The sequence below is a fragment of the Malus domestica genome, chromosome 02, assembly GCF_042453785.1.
Source record: "Malus domestica chromosome 02, GDT2T_hap1".
Taxonomy (NCBI): domain Eukaryota; kingdom Viridiplantae; phylum Streptophyta; class Magnoliopsida; order Rosales; family Rosaceae; genus Malus; species Malus domestica.
The window spans coordinates 37,190,355-37,212,373 of NC_091662.1; the positions used below are offsets into that span (position 1 = coordinate 37,190,355).

General features: G+C 35.5%; 2 long non-coding RNA genes across 2 annotated transcripts; both read right to left on the reverse strand.

Moving 5' to 3' along the window:
• Nucleotides 1-3,066: 3,066 nt before the first annotated feature.
• LOC139193988 (uncharacterized) lies at nt 3,067-10,844 on the reverse strand. Its single transcript, XR_011578601.1, has 2 exons — nt 10,694-10,844; nt 3,067-3,842 (listed from the first exon to the last, which is right to left on the reverse strand). It is a non-coding gene; the product is annotated as an uncharacterized lncRNA (long non-coding RNA).
• Nucleotides 10,845-15,755: 4,911 nt separating this feature from the next.
• LOC108170150 (uncharacterized) lies at nt 15,756-18,143 on the reverse strand. Its single transcript, XR_011578602.1, has 4 exons — nt 17,957-18,143; nt 17,359-17,415; nt 16,852-17,097; nt 15,756-16,244 (listed from the first exon to the last, which is right to left on the reverse strand). It is a non-coding gene; the product is annotated as an uncharacterized lncRNA (long non-coding RNA).
• Between the last annotated feature and the right edge of the window lie 3,876 nt (nt 18,144-22,019).

Sequence of the window (22,019 nt, forward strand, 5' to 3'; positions counted from 1 at the left end):
TAGCTTTACCATGTTTAGCAGATAATAATTAGGTAGGTCCTACTAATCCTTTTTAGTAGTTGTCAGTGGAAAATTTGCACATTGCTTCTGTAAATATATATTTTTGTAATAAAAAATAGATCATATCAGACAGATGCCTCTCAGCTATACCTTATGTTACTTGTCAACTTAATCGGCATTGAAATTTCAACGTACTTTCTTCCCATGTTTAATCGCCAGTCAAAGCGTGAGGTGGTGATTTCAGTGAAGGGGACAAAGCCATCTTCCTTGCCCTGCAAGTTAATCTACATATATTTTCCCATTTCTATCTATAAATGAATCAAGGACATAACCACAACGTACTTAACAACTATTGAACTACTCTCATTATCTATATATACATCTCTCAGTTTCCTCAGCTAATTGAAGACTAAAGCAAGAAACCACAAACAGTTACGTCACCTTGCTCTTTCTAAGAGTTTATATTGATCGAAAAAAAGAAATACAAGGGGTCCGAAGCGAAGATACAATGGCGGTTTTCTCAACTTTTCTCAAATGCTTCATGCCATCGTCACAGGTCTCCGATGCAGCGGCAGCTGGCTCTGCAAGTGCAACAGTGCCTTCTTCAAAGGATTCCAAGAAAAGCAAGTCAAAATCATCGTCATCGGGAGCTCCCATATTAGTCTCTTACTTCCCCCAAAATTCGTATATGTCTCGCTTGTAAATCTCATGTAAAGTAATACGGAAGTTTTGGATCATATGGAATAATTTCGAGATCGATAATATTTCTCATTCAGTATGTTCGATCTTCCTTTTAAGCAAGTGAAAACGTACAGAATTATAATAATTACATTTTTATATTTGTTAAAAGAGAAGACTATTTCTCTTTAGTTATAGTATACGATTCATTGTAAACATGATTTATTAATACAAAATCAGAGTTTTTCGGTTTACTTTTCTCACAATTGAACTTTCCTAGCAACCAAACAGGTTAGGGTTTTCATATTTGCATCTACAAAAGGTACTTCTACATTTAAAGGCGTCCTTTTGGAGTATTGCCCCTCGAATTTAGGTTATTGATTTACTTTGGAAATTTCAAAAGAACGATTTATTCTTCAAAGATTACGTTGTGGTAAAGCAAATTTTTTTATATATGTATCCAAAGATATACAATGAACATAATATATCAATGCATGTATTATAATAAAGATAGATGACATAGTTGATATGTCTTATTTTTAAAGTATATTAATAAAAAATCGAATTCATATATTATAATTTAAGTGAAATAATAATATTACGTAACTAAGTAACAAATATATCAAAAAACTGTTTATGGAAAAGAAGAAAATCTTGAGGATGGTAGGAACCACACCATTTGAAGCTATTGATACTTGCTGGTTCCTAATATTGACTTTATTAAACGGTCCCTGTCTTCTTGCTCTCCAAGTCGAAGCTATTGATACTTGCTGGTTCCTAATATTTTAACTTTCTTGATCTCGTGTAACCAAGTGGCACTTAAATATTAACAGACTAACAGTTGAACGGAGCTAAAAGTGTTGCATTTGATTATCAACTTTTTGTGTCATCAACTGTTGGAAGTGCACCATTTCAATCCCTTGCCCCGCAACTATTTATCTCTCACGTTTCAATATTGCTTTTAATTGGAATGGCGCGCATGGTCCCCATAATGTCCACAACCATGAAAATGTCGTCTGTGACTATTAACCATGACAAAATGAGTCAAGGGGACACACAGACACAGTTCTTCCTTTCTCTGCTTTGAATAATGTCAATTAAATAATAGGATTTACAGTTACATGACCGATTTCTCTCCCACTTTAAATTACGTTTAGAAAAATGTTAAGTATACCATTTTTTTTAAAATTATATTTTGTATTTTACGGAATGTGGCAATAAAGTAAGACTTCATAATTAAAAAAAAAAATTATATTCACATACCTCAAATTACTTCACCCATATCCTTTTAATTTTATAATATTTTTCTATCAAGTGTTAGTGGTGTGCAGAAAATATTAAAAAATAAAAAAGATGTGGAAGAAGTAATTTAGAGCAAGTCCACCCTGAAGACTTTGTGCCAGCACCCAACGCATTTATCCACTCAAGTGAACAGTAATAGACCCCAATAAACAGTAATAGGCAAAAGCATCTCCATCCCTAAAAATACGCTGGCACCCAGCCTATCTAATATTATATTATTTTATTCATATCAATTAATATTTTATTATTTAATTTATTATTTATTATTTCTTCTTTCTTCCTTTCCCTTTCCAGTCCTTTCTTTATCATTTATTTTTTCTGCTTTCTTCTTTCTTCCTTTCCACAAGACCTCGACACCCAGGGCTTCAACCTTCACCGCACGATCGCGGAGCTCAACTTGGACCACCTCAACAAGGTGTTCGTGGCCGTCAGGTTTCTGAAGCGGGACCCGGACAAGATCCGGACGGCGCAAGAGCACACGGACTCGTTGTTGTGAATGGAGTACAGGAAGACGAAGCGGCCGGTGGCGTTCACGAGGTCGACGGGAGACGGCCTCCAGTTCAAACTTCCTTCGGACGCCATGCTGGCGTCACCATGGCATCAGATAGGCCGGTCCCAAGGTCTGTCGATTTTAGGCCGGCCTGTGGACTGGCATGGGCTGGGTGCCAGTCAATTGGGTCGGCTGGAGCAAATTCACTTGGTCCTGGCCTATTTTTTCGGCTGGGTGCTGGGCAAAAAGTCCTCTAGTGGACTTGCTCTTAGGGTGTGTAAATATAATCTCTCTTTAAAAAAATAAAAGAAGGTCAACAACCACATCACTTGATGTATAAAAACATAATTAAAAAAAAATAGTTTCTTTAACATGACATTTTTGTTTATACACAAAAAGGAGGATGATTATCTCCCCTCATAATCTCTCTCCTCCCTCCCCTCCTATTTGAACAGTTACGATTTAGCCACGTCAACATCTTATATTGATTTTTTTATAGAGACATTAAGACAAAAAATAATATGTGAGAGAATGTGAGGGAAGGGGATGTGAATAAGAGGGGAGAGAATCCTCCTCCACACAAACAAGCATAGTTTTAATATTAATTTGACACGTTTCAACGTATTTTCTTGTCAATCTACATGGAGTCCTTTGTCTGGTCAAAGCAGCCACCTTCGCAAGACCTACTATTACTAACAACCAAGTTTACAGAACCTTCACATTTTCCTTGCTTTGCAAGTTAATGGAGAAAGTCATAAAAAAAACTTCCACATTTCCGGGTAATTGTTTTTCTTGCCTTCAAGTCAATAAAGAAAGAAAGTCACATTTCTATATCACTATAAATATTGAGCAAGCATATACTAGCTAATCAACAACCCAAAACAACTTATACCTACATTATACTCATCCCATCTCTCTCACTTTTTGTTATTCATTTCCCATCCATTTCTACTTTGCTAAGCAGCCTCATCCAAGTCAAAACCGATCACAGCAGTACAGGAATGGCCATGCTCTCAGCTTTTCTCAATTGCTTCTGTCCATCTGCATCGTCGCAGGTCTCTGATGATTCACGATTGTCTAAAAGCAGCGGAAAAGAGCTTTCTTTAAAAGACTCTGAGGAAAGAAAATCACAATCGTTGTCGTCATCCTCATCGGGAGCTCCCATACTCATTTCTTACTTCCCCCAAAATTCGTGTCTCTCTCGCTTATAAAGTTGTAATACTTTGTCTAATGCAAGAATTTTGAGTACTATTGAATCGATCGAAGAAGGTATCATCATGTTGAACATATCGAAATCATTTTGCGACGGCGTCACTAACTCTGAGCAGGAGGTGGCATGCATGGATACCAGTTTGACAAGCAGCAAGGCAGACTGAACCCAAGGAAGAATTCATGATCATTCAAAGACAAGTACTGGGAATACCAGTTTGCATGTTTAAATAAAATATCTTTGGTTTGTATTGTTTAAATTATGCGTTTGATGTTTAGGTTAATTAGTAATACAGTAAAACCTCTCCAAAGTAATACTATATAAAGAAATAATCTTTTTAAAGTAATAAGAAATTTCAATTAATTAGTGATACTGTATGCGCGTGTTTGAAATTAGATTCAAACTTACCTCATTACCTTTGCACCAGAAGTGGTCCTCTCAGAACCCAGAAGAGATGTCGAAATTCACATCTAATTTTCTTTTTGGGTGATTTTGTATAAAATTAATAAAAAAATTAATATTAATAATATTTATGTTAATTATAATTAAGTTAATCATATATTGTGATACTTAAATTATTTAAAATAAACAAAAATTATAAAATCTGCCACTACATCTGACACTCACTTCAACTTACACCCCCTTTCTCATATTTTTTATATTTTGAAATAGGTCAATACAGATTCAGACACTTCAACGTAGTGTCAATTTTCTGGTTTTGTTTTTTACATTTGAATTCAGACACTACGTTGCAGTGTCATTTTCCTGGATATGTTTTTTTTTACATCACTTACCTGTTAAGATAGTTTTACTGAGAGAAGTAGAACCAATTGAACAGAGAGAGAAAAGAGATAGAGATGTATATCAGATATAAGCTTTCTTCATTAATTCCATATGATTTACAATCCTCACTTATATATGTGTTTAGCTACAAGACTTAGGAAGCAAGTAATTCATAACCTCCTTATCTCAACTAACTTCTTCTAACCAAATATCTAACCTCTCCAGATTCCAACTAACTAACTATATGTATATCAACTGATTTAATCTTTTGACACATGGCTTTTGTTTTAACCATTGATAGTCTCTTCACTTGGATCACACTTTTGAACTTCATCCTTCTTACATTCCCCCTCAAGCTGATGCTCTAGTGCACTAAGCATCAGATTGCTGCAATGGTGCTGAAACAAAGGTGCAGACAAACCCTTTGTGAGGATATCGGCATATTGATCTGAGGAAGACACATGTTGAACCTGAAGATCACCTCGAGTGACCCTCTCTCGGATAAAATGATAGTCGATCTCAATGTGCTTGGATTTAGCATGAAAGATAGGATTTGTCGAAAGGGCAATAACTGAAACATTGTCACAAAAGATCATGGGAGAGGAGTACACGGGGACATGCATATCACATAAAAGTTGGCGAATCCAGGCAAGTTCAGCAGCTGTGATAGCCAGGGCTCGATACTCAGCTTCGGTGGATGAACGAGAGACGGTATGTTGCTTCTTGGATGCCCATGATATAGGATTGGAACCAAGAAACACTACAAAACCTGAAGTAGATCTTCGATCATTTGGGTCACCTGCCCAATTTACATCACTATAAGCTTGCAGATGTATCGGACCTGGCTTAAAATGTATACCATAGGTAGATGTCCCTTTGAGATACCGAAGGATCATCTTAACCACAATGACATGAGAAATCATGGGATTGTGCATAAATTGACAAGCTTGGTTGACTGCAAAAGCTATGTCGGGACGTGTAAAAGTAAGATATTGGAGAGCACCAACAACACTCCGATATTGTTCAGGCCGAGTATAAGGCTGCCCATCATCCTTGAGGAGCCGATGATATGGTAGACATGGTGTAACACACGGTTTGAAGTCCTGAAGATCAACTTTATCAACGAGCTCATGAATATACTTTGTCTGGGACACAAATAAACCTTCTGAAGTATAACTAATCTCCAAGCCCAAAAAATAGTGCAATAATCCCAAATCCGACATTTCAAATTCGGCAGTAAATGCAATGATGACTTGGTTGATCAAATGGGAGCTACTGCCTGTGACAATTACATCATCAACATACAAAAGCAATAGCACAGTGCCCTGTGTAGACTATTGTACAAACAAAGACGGATCCGCCGGGGACACCTGAAAGCCCAAACTTGGTAAGAAACTGGTAAATCGTTCATTCCAGGCGCGAGGAGCCTGCTTTAGACCATATAACGATTTGTGAAGTTTGCAAACATAGTCTGAGGGTTGTGTTGTACTTTCAAACCCCGGAGGCTGCGCCATATACACTTCATCTTGAAGAATGCCACGGAGAAAGGCGTTTTTAACATCTAACTGCCTAAGAGTCCACTTGAATTGAGCAGCTAAGGCAAAAATCAGTCATATAGTCGTAGGTTTCACTACCGGACTAAAAGTCTCTAAGTAATCAACCCCCTCTTCTTGACTATATCCCTGTGCAACAAGCCTTGCCTTATACCGTGCCACAGACCTATCTGCATGTTTCTTGATTTTGTAAATCCATTTACACCCAACTAAATTCTTATCAGGAGGTAAGGGTACCAAAGTCCAAGTCTTTTGAGAATGAAGAGCTGTTATTTCCTCTTTCATTGCATTCTGTCATTCAGGAATCGGGGCTGCATGTTTAAATGTTTTAGGTTCAGCAGTAACTGTGGCTAAAAACACTTTTGGTTTGAACACCCCATTCTTCGACCTGGTCTGCATAGGATGAACATTCAATGGTATAGGTAAAACCACACTGAGGCTATCAGGATGGAAATCAGGATCCACAGGAATAGGGGGCTGTGTACCGACACTAGATAAGGGCATGGGACTTGGTGACAAGTCTCTGGGTGTATGTACTGCAGTGTGTTCATGTGAAGGTAAAGAAATGGACTCTGAGGCTCGAGATGCAACTGTATCCAATGATTCTGAGGCTCGAGATGCAGAAAAAGATTCTGAAGCACTAGATGAATGCATAGGCAAAGATTCTGTGGTCTGAGATGATAATGAATGAGATGAGGGTGATGATACCTGATTTGATAAGGTAATGATTGGTGTTAACTGTGGTGAATGCACTGGACTTTGTGATGAATGTAACTGAGATGATGCAGGAAACATTTGAGCAGAAGCAAATATGGGATTTGAGTATGGAAAATTAGTTTCATCAAACAAAACATGTCGAGAGACATATAATTTTCCAGTAATAATATCTAGACATATGTATCCCTTGTATTGACTAGCATATCCCAAAAACACACAAGTGGCTGTTTTAGGCTGAAATTTAGAGGTATTGTATGGTTTTAGCAGAGGAAAACATGCACAACCAAAGACCCGGATATGTTTAATGTCAGGAACAGTGTGATATAGCATTTGAAAGGGTGATTGCATATGTAATAAAGCACATGGCATTCGATTGATCAGATAAGAAGCAGTAACACAAGCATGAACCCAAAATTGGTTAGGCAGGTGTGCAGTTTGAAGAAGGGTGATTGCAGTTTCAACAATGTGCCTATGTTTCATTTCTGCCATACCGTTCTGTTCAGGTGTATATGGACATGATTTGTGATGTAAAATGCCATGTTGTGCCAAAAACTGTTGAAACTTATTACTTGTATATTCACCACCACCATCACTTTGGAATATTTTTACCACAGCAGAAAATTGGGTACTCAAATAAGCATGAAACTGAACAAATGTTGCAAAAACTTCTGTTTTATTTCGTAATGGAAAAATCCATGTATAACGAGTACAATCATCTATGAAGGTTACATAGTATCGAAATCCTTCATAGGATAGCAAAGGAGCAGGGCCCCATACATCACTGTGGATTTTCTGTAAAGGGTGTACAAATTTAGGTACAGGAAAATTAAAAGGTAATTTGGTAAATTTGCCCTTTAAACATGGTGTACAAGGTGATGAACATGTATCTAATGATGCAGGAACTTGAGATTGATGTAGGATTGTAGAAGTAATTGCGTTGGATGTGTGCCCTAGCCTTTTGTGCCATATACTTGAATGAACTGGTTTTGCAAGGAAACATGAATGAGATGCAGATGATGAGGATGACTGCTTATGGGATGTGATGAAGGGAATAGGATAGTAACTAGCTTTACATAGCCCCTGGAGGAGGATTTTCCCTGTGGATTTGTCTTGAACCCAAAAAGAAACATCATCACAAATGAATCGGCACTTATTGTCCTTGCAAAGTTGATAAATTGATAACAAATGCTGGGAAAGCTTTGGAACATGTAAAACATTCTTGAGAGTGAGAGAATGATGTGGGACAACCAATTTAGAAGTGCCAATATTGGAAATATGCAAACCTGCGCCACTAGCAGTAGTAATTGTATCAGACCCTTGATAAAGAGTAGATAGATCCAGGTTCGCCAATTCAGAGGTCATGTGTGATGTAGCCCTAGTATCTGCAATCCAAAACTGCTCAGTTGGTGCTGAAGGTTGATGATTTGCATGCATAGCGGTGAGATTAGGAGTTGGGGGCCGCCCTTGATAGGCAAAATTACTCCTATGATAGCATTGAAGGGCGGAGTGTCCATATTTCCAACATATCTGACATTGAATAGGAAAGTTCGAGGCAGTGTTGTTATGTCTTTGGAAGCAATCTGCAGCAACATGACCCTTTTTGTTGCATATTTGACAGGTAGGGATTTCTGATGGGTGATCCGGGCAGTAGGACTGGTATGGTTTTGGAGTACCAAGAGTACCGAGATTACCATTAGAAAATCTTGGAGTTGAATTGTACTGAAAACGGCCTTTCCCTCTGCCTCTGAAAGAACTCCCTTTACCATAAGTGTGATAGCCACCATTGAAAGTGTTATACGATCCACTACTGGGAGCAGAACCTTGACTATGACTAGCAGAACTTGGTCCTCCATTGTATTTGAAGGAATGATCAGAAGAAGGTTTGGGTTGATCTTGGTCAAGAGCAAGTGCCTTCCCTTTGTCAGATGGAATGCCAGCAGCCATAGCACTACCAAAGGATAAACTCGGAGAACTGTCAAAAGATTGATTGATGATTGCTTCTTCTGCCAAAAGTTGAGACCTAAAATCTTTGAGAGATATTCCATTTTCCCGTCCTCTGATCACACATCGAATTGTGTTGAAATATGAAGGTAATCCTTTCAATGCAAGAATAATGATATCTTTATCATCAAATAGAACTCCAGCTGCAGCAAGATGATCCCTTGCATCTTTAATCTTTTGAAGATAAACAGAAACGGATTCAGACCCTTTCTTGATATTCTGAAGCTCTGTCTTCATCTGAAAGATTGTAGCTTTTGTCACTGCAGAAAAACGCTCAGTAAGATTCAACCACATCTCTGCAGAACTCTGGCACCCAATGATACAAGAAATGGCAGTCGTTGATAATGTGGCGATGAGCAATTGCATTAGTCCACGATCGTGCATTTTCCAGACTAAATAGTCATCAGTTTCAATCCCTTTAGTGTTAGAATCTTCATTGAATCTTTGTGGACATTTTCGTGAACCATCAATAAACCCCATAATGCCATGACTTTCCAGAAGCAATCGAACTTGAAAGCTCCATGTAAGATAGTTTGAATCGTCGAGTTTGACTGTAACAGAAGTAGAGACGGTGGAGAGGAGACCGGTGATAGGAGACTGAACAATTTGCAATTGAGCAGCAGTGACCATTTTGCAGATTTCGTGACGAACTTTGATTGAGACTTTTGAACAAACAGTTGGTGGGCAGAAGAGAAGAATCCAACTGTCGAAGCGACTGGTATGTATCCAACGCCAAATATCACAGAAAGATGCAAACTAGAGGGTAGAGAAGAGAAGAAAATGTGTTGGAAGCGGAAGCACCGGATCGTCCGGCGATGATACCATGTTAAGATAGTTTTACTGAGAGAAGTAGAACCAATTGAACAGAGAGAGAAAAGAGATAGAGATGTATATCAGATATAAGCTTTCTTCATTAATTCCATATGATTTACAATCCTCACTTATATATGTGTTTAGCTACAAGACTTAGGAAGCAAGTAATTCATAACCTCCTTATCTCAACTAACTTCTTCTAACCAAATATCTAACCTTTCCAGATTCCAACTAACTAACTATATGTATATCAACTGATTTAATCTTTTTACACATGGCTTTTGTTTTAACCATTGATAGTCTCTTCGCTTGGATCACACTTTTGAACTTCATCCTTCTTACCTATGCTTCACACTATGAGCCACTTTTACATTTAGATTTAGACACTTCAACGTAGTGTCTGTTTCCTGGTTCTGTTTTTTGCATATGGATTTAGTTGTTATGTTGTAATGTCCATTTACTGGTTCGTTTTTCCATTCCTCACACATCACCTACGTTTCACACCTCCCGTGCCTCTTGTTTTTTAGATTTGGATTCAAACACTGTAACGTAATGTTCGTTCATATTTTATTTTTTACATTTGAATTCAAACATTGAGTTGTAGTGTCTGTACTCCTAGTTTTGGTTTTTTTTAATTTTTTTAATTTTTTTTTCCATCACTCACACGCCACCTCTGCTTCACACCTTGTACGACTCCTGTTTTTTTTTTAATTTGGATTTAGACTCTGCGTTGCAGTGTTCGTTTCCTGATTCTCAAGATGCTGATGTACGACCACTCTTTCCTGAACCCCGCCGCCACCATCCGGTTTATGATCTTGTGGAGGTCATTGATGGTTCTTAAAAGAATCGTGTCAATCATTATGTCATAGTCACTGATCAGCTAAGCTGTTGGTGAGGTATGAGCCACCTAAGACCTTTTGTTATCTCTAAATATATATTCAATTGGCTGATTAATTGGGAGGGAGCCTGTCTGAGAGAACAAAATATTGAATATGTCCGACCATGCCCTACGCTAAAATCAAACAAATATTTCAACTAAACCTTACTAACTGAAAAGGAGATGTACAATGAGGAATGCAAAATTACAGATGTAAAAAATATGTCCACTTGTATATTGTATCTGATAAACAGTTTAAATTTACTTACGTGAAGGTCCATTGAGTCAGAAGTAATGGCATTGGAACTCTCAGAAGCAACAAATCCCACAGCTCCAAGATTTGCAGATGAAACCGAGAAAAAGCAGCTACTAGTGATGTTGCTAATTTGCTTAATTAACTCCATGAAGATTAGGTTGCATGGAGAGAATGAATAATATATGTTGGGTATATTATTACTATTAGAGAGAGATGGAAAGAAGAAAGGAGAGATGGACGAAAGAGGTGAAGAGAGAGAATGGAGGAAAAGTCAAGTTAGACGGTTAGAATAGACTAGATAAAGATGAGAGAGCTGAGAAGATGAGGAAAAGAATAAAGTGAATAGAGAAGCGTATAATAATTATTATCTAACTATCCTAAATTTAAGAAAGGGATCTTTTTAGGATTTCTTTCATTAAATTTACCTAATCACTTAATTTAGATTCTTAAAATTTGATCAGACAGCTAAAATTATTATAACTTTTAAAGATGTCCTCTATATGTAGTTGTTGATCAAATTTTAAGGACTGAATTGATTGATTAGGTGGATTTGGTGAAAAAAATCCGGAGAGAATCCCTTTCCTTATACTTATGTGACATGCTTCACTGATCTATTTATAATTATTTCATTGATTATGTTACAAAAAAATAACTATTAATATATGGCTAATTAGTAAAAAAATTATTGAAATTTAGCTAAATAACCCTTTTCTTTTAATACTGACTTACTTCTTACAAGTTCATAAAACAACGCAACTATGAATTCAAAGAATCAAACCGTCAATTGACCTGAGAGAGAGAGAGAGAGAGCACCAACGGTGATCTTTCAGTCTAGCTTTACTATATTAATGATTAAGTAGGAGGAAAATTAATGAAAAGAGCTTGAAAATTTTGAGTTTTAACGATAAAAACAAAACAAAGAGTAAAGTGAATAGTAACATGATTAACTTTTTAGTGTAATACAAGGTCTCAATCGAGTGAAAAAGGTCCAAAGCGTAGGCACAATGGCGGTTTTCTCAACATTTCTCAATTGCTTCATGCCATCTTCCCAGGTCTCCGATGAAGCAATAGGCTCCACAAGTGAAAAAGTGCCCTCTTCAAAGAAATCCAAGAAAAACAAGTCGTCAAAATCATCGTCATCGGAATCTCCCATACTAGTCTCTTACTTTCCCCAAAATTCATATCTGTCTCGCTTGTAAATTTATTATCATGAAAATTGTGGTTCTCATGGGGAGTTAATTTCAACATCAATAGTAATTTTCATTCAGTACATACTATCTAGTTCCTTTTTAGAAAGTGAAAACATCCAAAATTATAATAACTTGTTTGTTATATTTGTTAACAGATAAAGACTGTTTCTCTTTAGCCATATATACGATTCATTGTAATCATGATTCATTAATACAAAATCAGAGTTTTTCACTTGATATTTCTCTCAATCGAACTTTCTCAGCAGCCAAACAGATTAGGGTTTTCAGGTTTCATTTTCATCTAAAAAAGGTACCTTTACATTTAAGGTGTCCATATTAGCACATATTTCTGAATACTGGCGACGTGGGTTTAGGTTATTGACGTACTCTGGACATTTTAAGGCATATGTTCCTCATTAACAGCTGTTAGATTGTAGTGATTACAAAGGATTTTTATTATTTTTAAAATTTTATTTATTTATTTATAGTTATCGAAAATATGAGCCACAAGATAAATGGTTGCACATAATATAATATGAGTAGAAGACAAAGTTGATATATCTAATTTTTAAATTATATTCATCTAAAATAAAGTCAATATCACAATTTGAAAATAATGATATCACGTGACCGATTCTAAGTGTAAAAAGTGCTCATGGTTGTGGTGAAGAACAAAATAATTTTTTTAATGAAAAAGAGTAACCATTAAAGGGAGTGGCCCCCAAAACATCCAATTTGTTTACAATAAAAAGTAAAGGCTCTATGAGCAACTTGGGGGCAAAGATTGTCCCAAACATGGAAATTATTGAACTGAAACCCAATACTGGTGATAGTATGGGCCAAGAAATTTGCTTATCTGAAGACATGATTCCAGCAATCTCATCAAAGGATCCAACCAATCTCTTAATGTCGTCCATAATAGTCTTCAATCTCCAAGGCACATTGGAAAGGCAATGGATGGTGTCAAACACTAATTTGGAATTGCCTTCCACAATAATTTTTCTAAATCTCTGCTTCTAGCCATCTAAAGAGCATCTCTGGGCGCCAAGCTTTCAGCTACAGAGATCGTATTGTCCCCCAAGCTTCTAGCACCAGCAACAATAGGATCACCATTCTCATTCATAATGATAAAGCAACCACGCCATGGCTCATCACAAGCTTATCAAAGTTAATTTTAAGAAATCTTGTACCCCCGGCACCGCGCTCGAGTTTTGGGCGCCCGCCGGGGGGGGGCAATTCTCATATTCCTAATGATAAAGCAACCATGCCATGGCTCCTATCAAAATTTTAAGAAATCCTGTACCCTCGGCACCACACCCGGGTTTTTTTGGGGGGGGGGGGTAGGTCCCGGCACCACGTCCGGGGTTTTGAGAGGGGGGGGAGGGGAGGGGTAGGTCCATCTAATTACATGGTTTTCTTTGCTTATTTGTTTTGAAGGGTGGGTCCATCTAATTACATGGTTTCTTCAGTTGGATTAAAATTGAGGGACTAATGATAATGAGTTTTTAGTTGAGGGACTATATTTGCACGTTTTGATGAGTTGAGGGACCAATGGTAATGAATTTTTAGTTGATGGATCATTCCTCCAATTGAGTTAAAGTTAAAAGACCATTGCTACAATTTACTCTTAATTTTCCTTGCTCCGCAAACTTCTAATCTCTCACATTTCAATATTGCCTTTAATTTGAGTGGCGCGCATAGTCCCCATAACGTCCACGACTTAACCATGAAAATGTCATTTGTGACTGAAAGAGAGAGCCTAACTTCTTGGGAACTCACAGGTACCGAACTTTTCTTACAAGTTTTGATAGCAAAACTGTGGTTCTTAGAGTTCATTGAAAAATAATCACTTTCGGAGGTCACATGAACAATGAGACTATTTAGCATGACATTAGATGCCATTCATGTTTGGAATTTTAAAAATAAGATATTTTGGATGTGGTCTCTAATCCTTAACATTCTTTGATTAAAACTTTAATAGTATTCAAAGTTTGATCAAGATCCATTGACTTTGTACACCTCATTATATTACTATTAATATTTATATTTTTATAGTTTTGACATTAATTATTTAATATTTTATGAGATTTATAATCCTATGAATTTAAAATCCCTCATTATAATACAATTAGAAACGGTTACAATAAAAAAATTCAAACATTTTGATTGAATAAATGGATAAAAAAACTATGTAAAAATAAGAAATAATAAATGGCAAAAGAATGTATCCATAGTGTTAAAAAATTGGTACATTTCACATATAACAAAGTGGTACATTAATAAAGAAGAATGAGTACATTATAAATAAATTAGGGTACAAATAAAAGATTAAAAATTATGAATACAAATGAATTTTTAAAAATATAGGCGCTAAAAGAAATTAATACATGGGTACAAAATAAAAATAAAAAAGAAAATACTAAATTTTTTAAAAAAATGTTGCAAATTAAAAGTGGGTACAAACTAAAAATATAAATATATGATACAAAGTTTAGGCATAAAACATAAATATACCATATGTAATTTTTCTATCATTGATTAAATATACAATGTCACGTGGCGGTATACATATGGGTACAAACACAAATAAAACTTTAAAAAATATGGGCACAAAAAGAAACTAATATATGAGTACAAATTAAAAATGAAAAGAAAATTGGTACAAATTAAAAAATATTTGCAAATTAAAAATAGGTACAAACTAAAAATAAAAATATATGATAAAAAATTTAGCCATAAATATAAATATACTAATTGTAACATTTTTAACATTAAAGAAATATATTTAAAAATAAAAATATTTTATTATTCAAATAATTAATGATGTTATAATACCCAAGGACCTTGATAAAAAATTGAAAATGAATAGGATTTTAATCAATGGAGTAACAAAAAGAAGGATGTGAACCTAATTTTCCCTTTAAAAATTGTTGCCACTGACACTACAAAAACATCATCTTATACTCTTTTTTATACAACTTTTTGCTCGCGTTTTTAGGAAATTGTTATGCATAATAACAGCTAAAAAAAATGCTCCACTGTTAATGATTTTTAATTTCAGATATCGCCAAAAGGAATAGTGATTATGAGTGGGTGGGTCGATTAATTAGCTAGGTCTTAGTCTAGGATAAACGCATTTATTTTCCAATCATCTCTCACAATCAATGTAGAAAGAACAGGTGTATCTTAAGTTTGGAAATAAGCTAAACCTGCACACTTCATGCTTCATGTTAACTTGACGGTATCTAAACTAAATGTTCACTACAAGAAAAATGAACACTGCACACAATAAATTATATGTGTCATTTGAGGCAAAAAAGCATCAACAATTGTGCTCACAGACCAATAGCAACAATGCAGCTACTATCTTTGTATGTGCCCTCTATGGACGTAACCATTTGCCAAATGGCACAATATCGTGTTTCGTGCTAAAGATGCAAGCACAAATTAAGGGTCTTTTGTGCCCCGATTCTGACAATGCTGTCAGAGTACTTTCTCATCCAATGTTGGCACAAATTTTATTATTGTGTCCAATAGGTTAAATATTATAAAAAAAACATAAATTCAAATACCACATAATAAAACGAAATAGTAATACCACTGAGGCGCACCCATTTTTTCAGTTGTTGAGAGAAATAATAGTTGCAAAATTAACTAATTAATATATTTATTAATCTTTAGGTGGCTTGTTTTCTACTGTTTGGCACTTGTTTACAGTTAAACTCACAATTTGATAACAAAAGTTAATGAATAAGTTTAATATGTCAACTGATTAACAGTTTTTCAAAGATGCAATGCAACCTAGTACTTAGCAGATGACATCAAATATTTTGTAGATGCATGTAAACATTCAGATTTGGTGTTATCATTTGAGAAACAATCAAAGAACCAAGTTAACACCCATAGGCTTATTCCCTGTATTCCTCAAGAGGACCTAATTAACATCTTTACTCAGTAAGCATAAACACTTCACACTTCATATACAGCCTAAAACAATAGAGCAATATAAGAAACTGTAGAAAGCAAACATTAAATTTGCCATTACCCCAATCTTGTACTTGATCATATACCAAGTTATTGAAGTTGACATTTTTAATCTATAAGCTTAGAAATCATAAGAAAAACAAATGTTTGAGTTGATAGTAATCTCAAATAGCAATCTCTAACAAAAATTTGACCATAAAAAATGTATATCCATCTCCCAATTAGTATCAATCTTCATCCTCAACAAAAAGTTTTAGTTTTTCTTGCAAAAACACACATACCCCAATGCTTAGTTTTCCAAAGATTATAACCAAATGATGCAGCTGCTAGTGTTGGTGCCCGAAGAGCTGAAAACTGAAATTCACCCACCAGAAATCCAAATAAACAACCCTGCAAAGCAACTAAACTAATTTCAACAATTTTACCTAAACATAAATAGAACAATTACACAAACCTTAAAATCAAAGGTCTAATTTTTCAACTACATACAACAAACTTGGATCATTTCAATGTGAATCAAAATCATAAATACCCAAGTCTAAAATAGAGACTTTAAAGACCCTATTTGAAATTAATATCATGTATGCTTTTAGTTTCTAATTATAATGGAAATGACATGGAAAATTTGTTCATTGAAACACTGCAAGAACAACACAACAGTATAAGGCCACAAATTCCCAATTACAGTGATACATGCTTGATCACACAAACTTTCTGTTCAGCAATCCGATTATGAAACCACCAAGATACTTTGTTTGAGGAGTTTTAGAAATAAAATTCTAGTGGGTAAAGGGTGATAACATTTTTGAAGTAAAATTAAAGATCAGTAAACATATATTAGTAAACATATTCTAGCGGGTATTGGTATGCAATCAATTTCATAACGATTAATAATTTCAACAACCTGACAGAAGCATAATTTTCCTGATCAACTACATGTAGTACTAGAAAAGAAAAAAAAAGATTATGCAGAGAATTGGGTTTAAATTAGCCATACATCTCGAGAAGCAAAAAGGGAAGCAACTCCGATGGGAATGAATACAGTGCTTACGAGCATGAATGTTGAGATCACCCGCAAGAACAAGTGCACACACGCACAACGAGATAAGGCAAGAATTCAACTAAAAATCTAACATGCGAATGTGGATGGCCTGACTAAGGAGATATCGAATGCAATACTATAAAACCTACCTATCGTGGCGTGAGAATTGGCTTACACGCCGCAAGTTCTTGCTGAGTAAATCTTGAATATGAAAAGATCAAGTTTACAACATTTTTAGTTTACAATTGATAGAAAGGCTACTGAGAATCATATGAAATGCAACGGATGATAACAAGAACGATAACAAGAAATGAGTAAATAATGAAGCATCTAGAACCTTACAAAAACATAAGAGATCTTCTAAGGGATGATAACAAGAAATGAATAAATAATAATCAGGGTTCGTTATACAGGCTCTAGAAGAAAGAAAAAAGGGATATAAGGAGCTAGCAACAAAGTTACCGACTGAAACTTTTGCTGAGCCTGGCCCTGCAAATCCTGCAGCTGTTGCAGCTGATTCTACAAAACATATGTTATAGCCAAAAGTTACATTCTCTAGATGACAGCAAGCAAAAAAGGTGTAGGAGTCATTTTCTGACAATTTATAAGAACGAAATTCTAATTTATCTGCAACATCAACGAAAGGAGAAAACTCAAACTACATAATCAATCCTATTTGTCAATTCCACATAAACATAATCTGCACTTCAATTTCATAAACATAAACATAAACATAATCAACCCTAGTTCTATTTATCAATTTCATACCAAGCAAAAAAGTTGCAGCCGTTGCATCCACCCACCCTAAACCTAAACCTAAACCTATAAACCGTTACCCACCCACCCTCCCAATGACCTCCAGATCCTGCACCCACCCTAAACCGGAGCACACCCAACTTGAAACCCTTCCAATCTCAAAGACCTGCACCCATCCTAGATTCCTAATCCGAAACCCACTGTCCTCAAACCATAAACCATATTCGACAAAATACACATCCAATTTGACCCTAAACCCTAAAGAACAAAAACCCATTGAAAAATTGAATTTAAGAAACCTCACATGTATTTTGGTCCTCTTGTGTCTCTGTGTGTGTTGCCGGAAGAATGCCTTTGAACTGGACTGATGAGCGGTGTTGAAGTGGATGGACTCAATGGAGGAGTGGGTTCGAACTGGACGGTGGAGCGGCGTTCAAATTTTGGAGAGTGAGGGTGAGACGGACTGAGAGATAGAAGGGACCTGAGATAGAAATAGGATAGAATTTTAATTATTATTATAAGTAGTGGGCACAATTATTATTATAACACTAATTTTTAATTATTATTATTATAAGAGTTAGTAGGCACAATTGTGTAATGCGGTGGTGGAAACCCAAGTTTTTGAATTTGGTGGTGGGAAACCAAACTTGCACCATAAAAGAGAGGGAGAAGTCCAATTTGGAGAAGAGGAAACTTAATATAAATCCAATTTTATAAGCCATTATTAGTTCTAGTCCAATTTCATTTTAATTTTGAAGTGTTTTAATTTTGAAGTTCTATCGAAGATTAATTTCAATACTTAATGAAACTGTGCTTTTTAATTCAAATTCATTCACATCTTTAATTTTTTACATATAGCTTCGTCATCATTTTGGTAAATCTAAAACACGCCACTTAGTACTACGGTATAGTAATATTCTTTTTTACTTGTAAGTGAGAGATTTGAGATTCGGCTATCGCAAAAAAAAAAACGAATTTGAGCAATATTATTGCTAACTTATTTTGAGGCTAAAATATTGCACAGTAATAAACAGTTCCATACCATTATTTACCATAAGTTTATAAATTTTAATTATTGGTGTGCTAGAGGAGGTAAAGACAAACGAGAGAGAACATATAGTGCCTCTGACAAATAATTTTTATAGACACAAAATGTTTTTTGTGCCCATCTTCAGTAAAAAAGTTGTCACTAACCCCACTCAGCACGGTTTCCGTGCCCATTACTGTTTTATGTCTGCTTTTTTTTAACATTGAGCACAATAGATGGTGCCCTCTATAGAATGGGAACTGTTTAAGCTTTTTGGTGGTCAATCTGACACAAAATTCTCAACTGTGCCATTTGTTTTGTACCCAAAGCTCATTTTTCTTGTAGTGGTTGGAAATATCTTATCCAACAATATATCATATAAAATCGCAACGATTCTCCGATACATTAAACTAATTTTGTAGTAGTAAAAGAGCCAATGTCAGTAGTATCATCGTGAAGCAGTGAGATCTTGAAATCTTTCGTGGCTTCTAAGTTAATCGACAAAGTCCCATTTCCATCTCACTACAAATACTGGACAATAATACAACACACCCATATATCACAACAACTTAGCAACCCTTGCAAATTACTAGCAAATGGTTATTTTCTCTGTTTCCACTGCTTCATGCCATCGTCAGAGGTCTCCGATGAGGGAGCTGGAAAGCCTAGTTCTTCAAAGAACTTCAGAAAAAGCAAATCAAAGTCATCGGGAGCTCCCATAATAGTTTCTTACTTTCCCCATAATTCATACCGTTCCCATTTGTAATTGTTTTGCTCCATGCAAGCAAAGTCCTTGTGAAGCCAATTGGATAGATAGTTAATTTTCTTTTGTTTTGTTGTTTTTCTATTTAAATTATTGGATTTGATGTTTATAATTTGATTGGGAATTAAATTACTAAAAGTGCCTAGATAGCATCAAATAATAGATAATACTGACATCAATATCAATTTCTATACCCCAGTATTTAGAATCTCCAATGTGCCAAGAACACTGCCCACTACATCAAGCGTAAAAATATAATTGGTTAGAAACTTGAAAAACAATTTCCAACCAATATATTGTGTTATGACACTTGATATACCGAGTCGTGTTTTCGATATATTGAAAAATTTCTCCAGTATATGGAGAGTATATACCACACATCTTGAAATCTTCATAAAAAAAATACTGCCATAAGTCACCTCCAACGTCAAGTTTTCTCCTCATACTCCTTTAATGTTTTCTTTTAAGGTTATAATAGGAGATGCAAGTGGCCGATGTAAGTTTGATTAAAATTAAGTGACAATGAAAACACTATATTTAATTCAAATCCGAGCAGGCACCGCCCACAACAAAACAGGGAACATTGATGGATTAGTTCTACTTTGTAGAAAATATTATTTCTATTGTGCATGAAGACTTGCATGTTAATGGATTCGGTACATATCAGTCACCTTTCTTGGTCCCATGCATTTCGCTGATGCAAGGCTGCTGGCTGCTAAGTTCCCTTCCTTGCGATCTGCTTTTTGTAATACACAGCTAATTAATGGATCGATGCAGTCGCTGATTCTGGAGTTGTAAATTTAAGAAAAAGAAACACCTGATATATATTCCTTTTACCCTATCTAGACAATACAATCAACTTTCAGAATAAAAGATTTTCGAATTTAGAAAACTGCAGATATATAAAATTAAGACATATAGTTACTTCTTCGTGAGTATCACACCACCGTTGGCCCGATGATGCTGCCAAGATATGTCTAAATATCTATCAAAAGTTCATAACCTTGTAATTAGTAATCAAAAGGGAGAGATTAGAGATACCACCGCTTACGTTACAGAAGGTTGGTGATCCATCCAGCTCATACTTTCTTTTTGTGATGCCATGTGAATTCTTAGGTTCTTCCTTGACTACAAACGGACATATATATATATATATATATATATATATATATATATATATATATATATATATATATATATATATTACAGCCACTCTTAGAGTCACAGGCCAGAACTATAACAAGTCTATTAATCCTAAATTAATGGCGCCTTTTCTCTCTCTCTTTATCTTATGTAAAGATAATCAGTCAAACTGGAGATGGTTTTCTCTCTTATGATTTACCAGAATTATGTTTATTTCTTTTATTTCTTTTTTTGGTTAAGAAACTTTAACTGACAGTAGATACTTGTTGAAGAAGTGGGGATTCTCACATACTGCATTTGACCTCCTATACACCTTTTTAATTTTTTTAATATTTGTTTGCTCTTCTTCTAGGCCTATTGTTGGAACCAAAATTTCACACCACCATGGATGGAAGAGTTGTGCGAGATCAGCTACCTACACGAGAGAACAAACAACCTTAGTTTTTCGGTGTTGTACCCCATTAGATTGTAGTACTAATTGACTACTCTAAATATAGATAATTAACATGCAAAAAAATATGAATTTCTTGCAGTCTAAGTGCGTGTGAAGCACATGAATGCACCAAATATCAAAATCATTGGCCTCTCTCTCTCTCGTGTGTATTAAATCTATAAATGCATATCACGTTCCAACAAGACCACCATTCCTCTTCCAATTCTACGTAATTGTAAGATGAAGTCTCAGCTGCAAAAGCCCAAATCCTTCTCTGTCTTCCCATTCTCCATTAACCCTAATTATCTTACGAGGCATGACAGCCCCTCTCTAATCAACCTTCTTCCACGCCACTATGTGCCTATCGAACATAATAAGGAAAGGTCCTCAATAATTGTACGTGCTAATTCTTATGAACTCCGGCCTTCTTCAGCATCCGAGGTCGCATTAACAGAGATTAAGGCAGTAACCATAAGGGCTGTGGTTACAGTCCAGATAAGTGTTGGTAACTTAATCTCCACCATAGGCTTGACTCGGCCCCTCGATGACCTTGCCGATGTGTTCGGCGGAACCATGCTTTTGGAGCTTCTTAGCGCCGAGCTTGATCCCCAGTAAGCTGTCACTAGTATTACTACTTGCACACATACATATTAAGTCGTACCAAAGAATAAAATAAAATAAAATAAAATAAAATAAAATAAAATATAGTTTTAACCTATAATTTCCTGTTCTTTTCGTTTCTTTTATATTGGAAAATTGAAGTCCATGATATTTGACATTGTGATCTCTTTCAATAGAATGGAAATAACTCTAAACCGATTTGGCATCTTAATTATTAGTTGCTCTAGCTAGAACCGTTTAGAGTATACTTGAGTGCATTCATTTTACCTTGTGTGAGATGAAAGAGATTTCATGTGGTTAGAGTGATTCTCTCATTTTCTCTTTCACTGTTTCACAAAAACAATCAAACCGTGAAACAATTTCTAATCTGGCTAACTTTT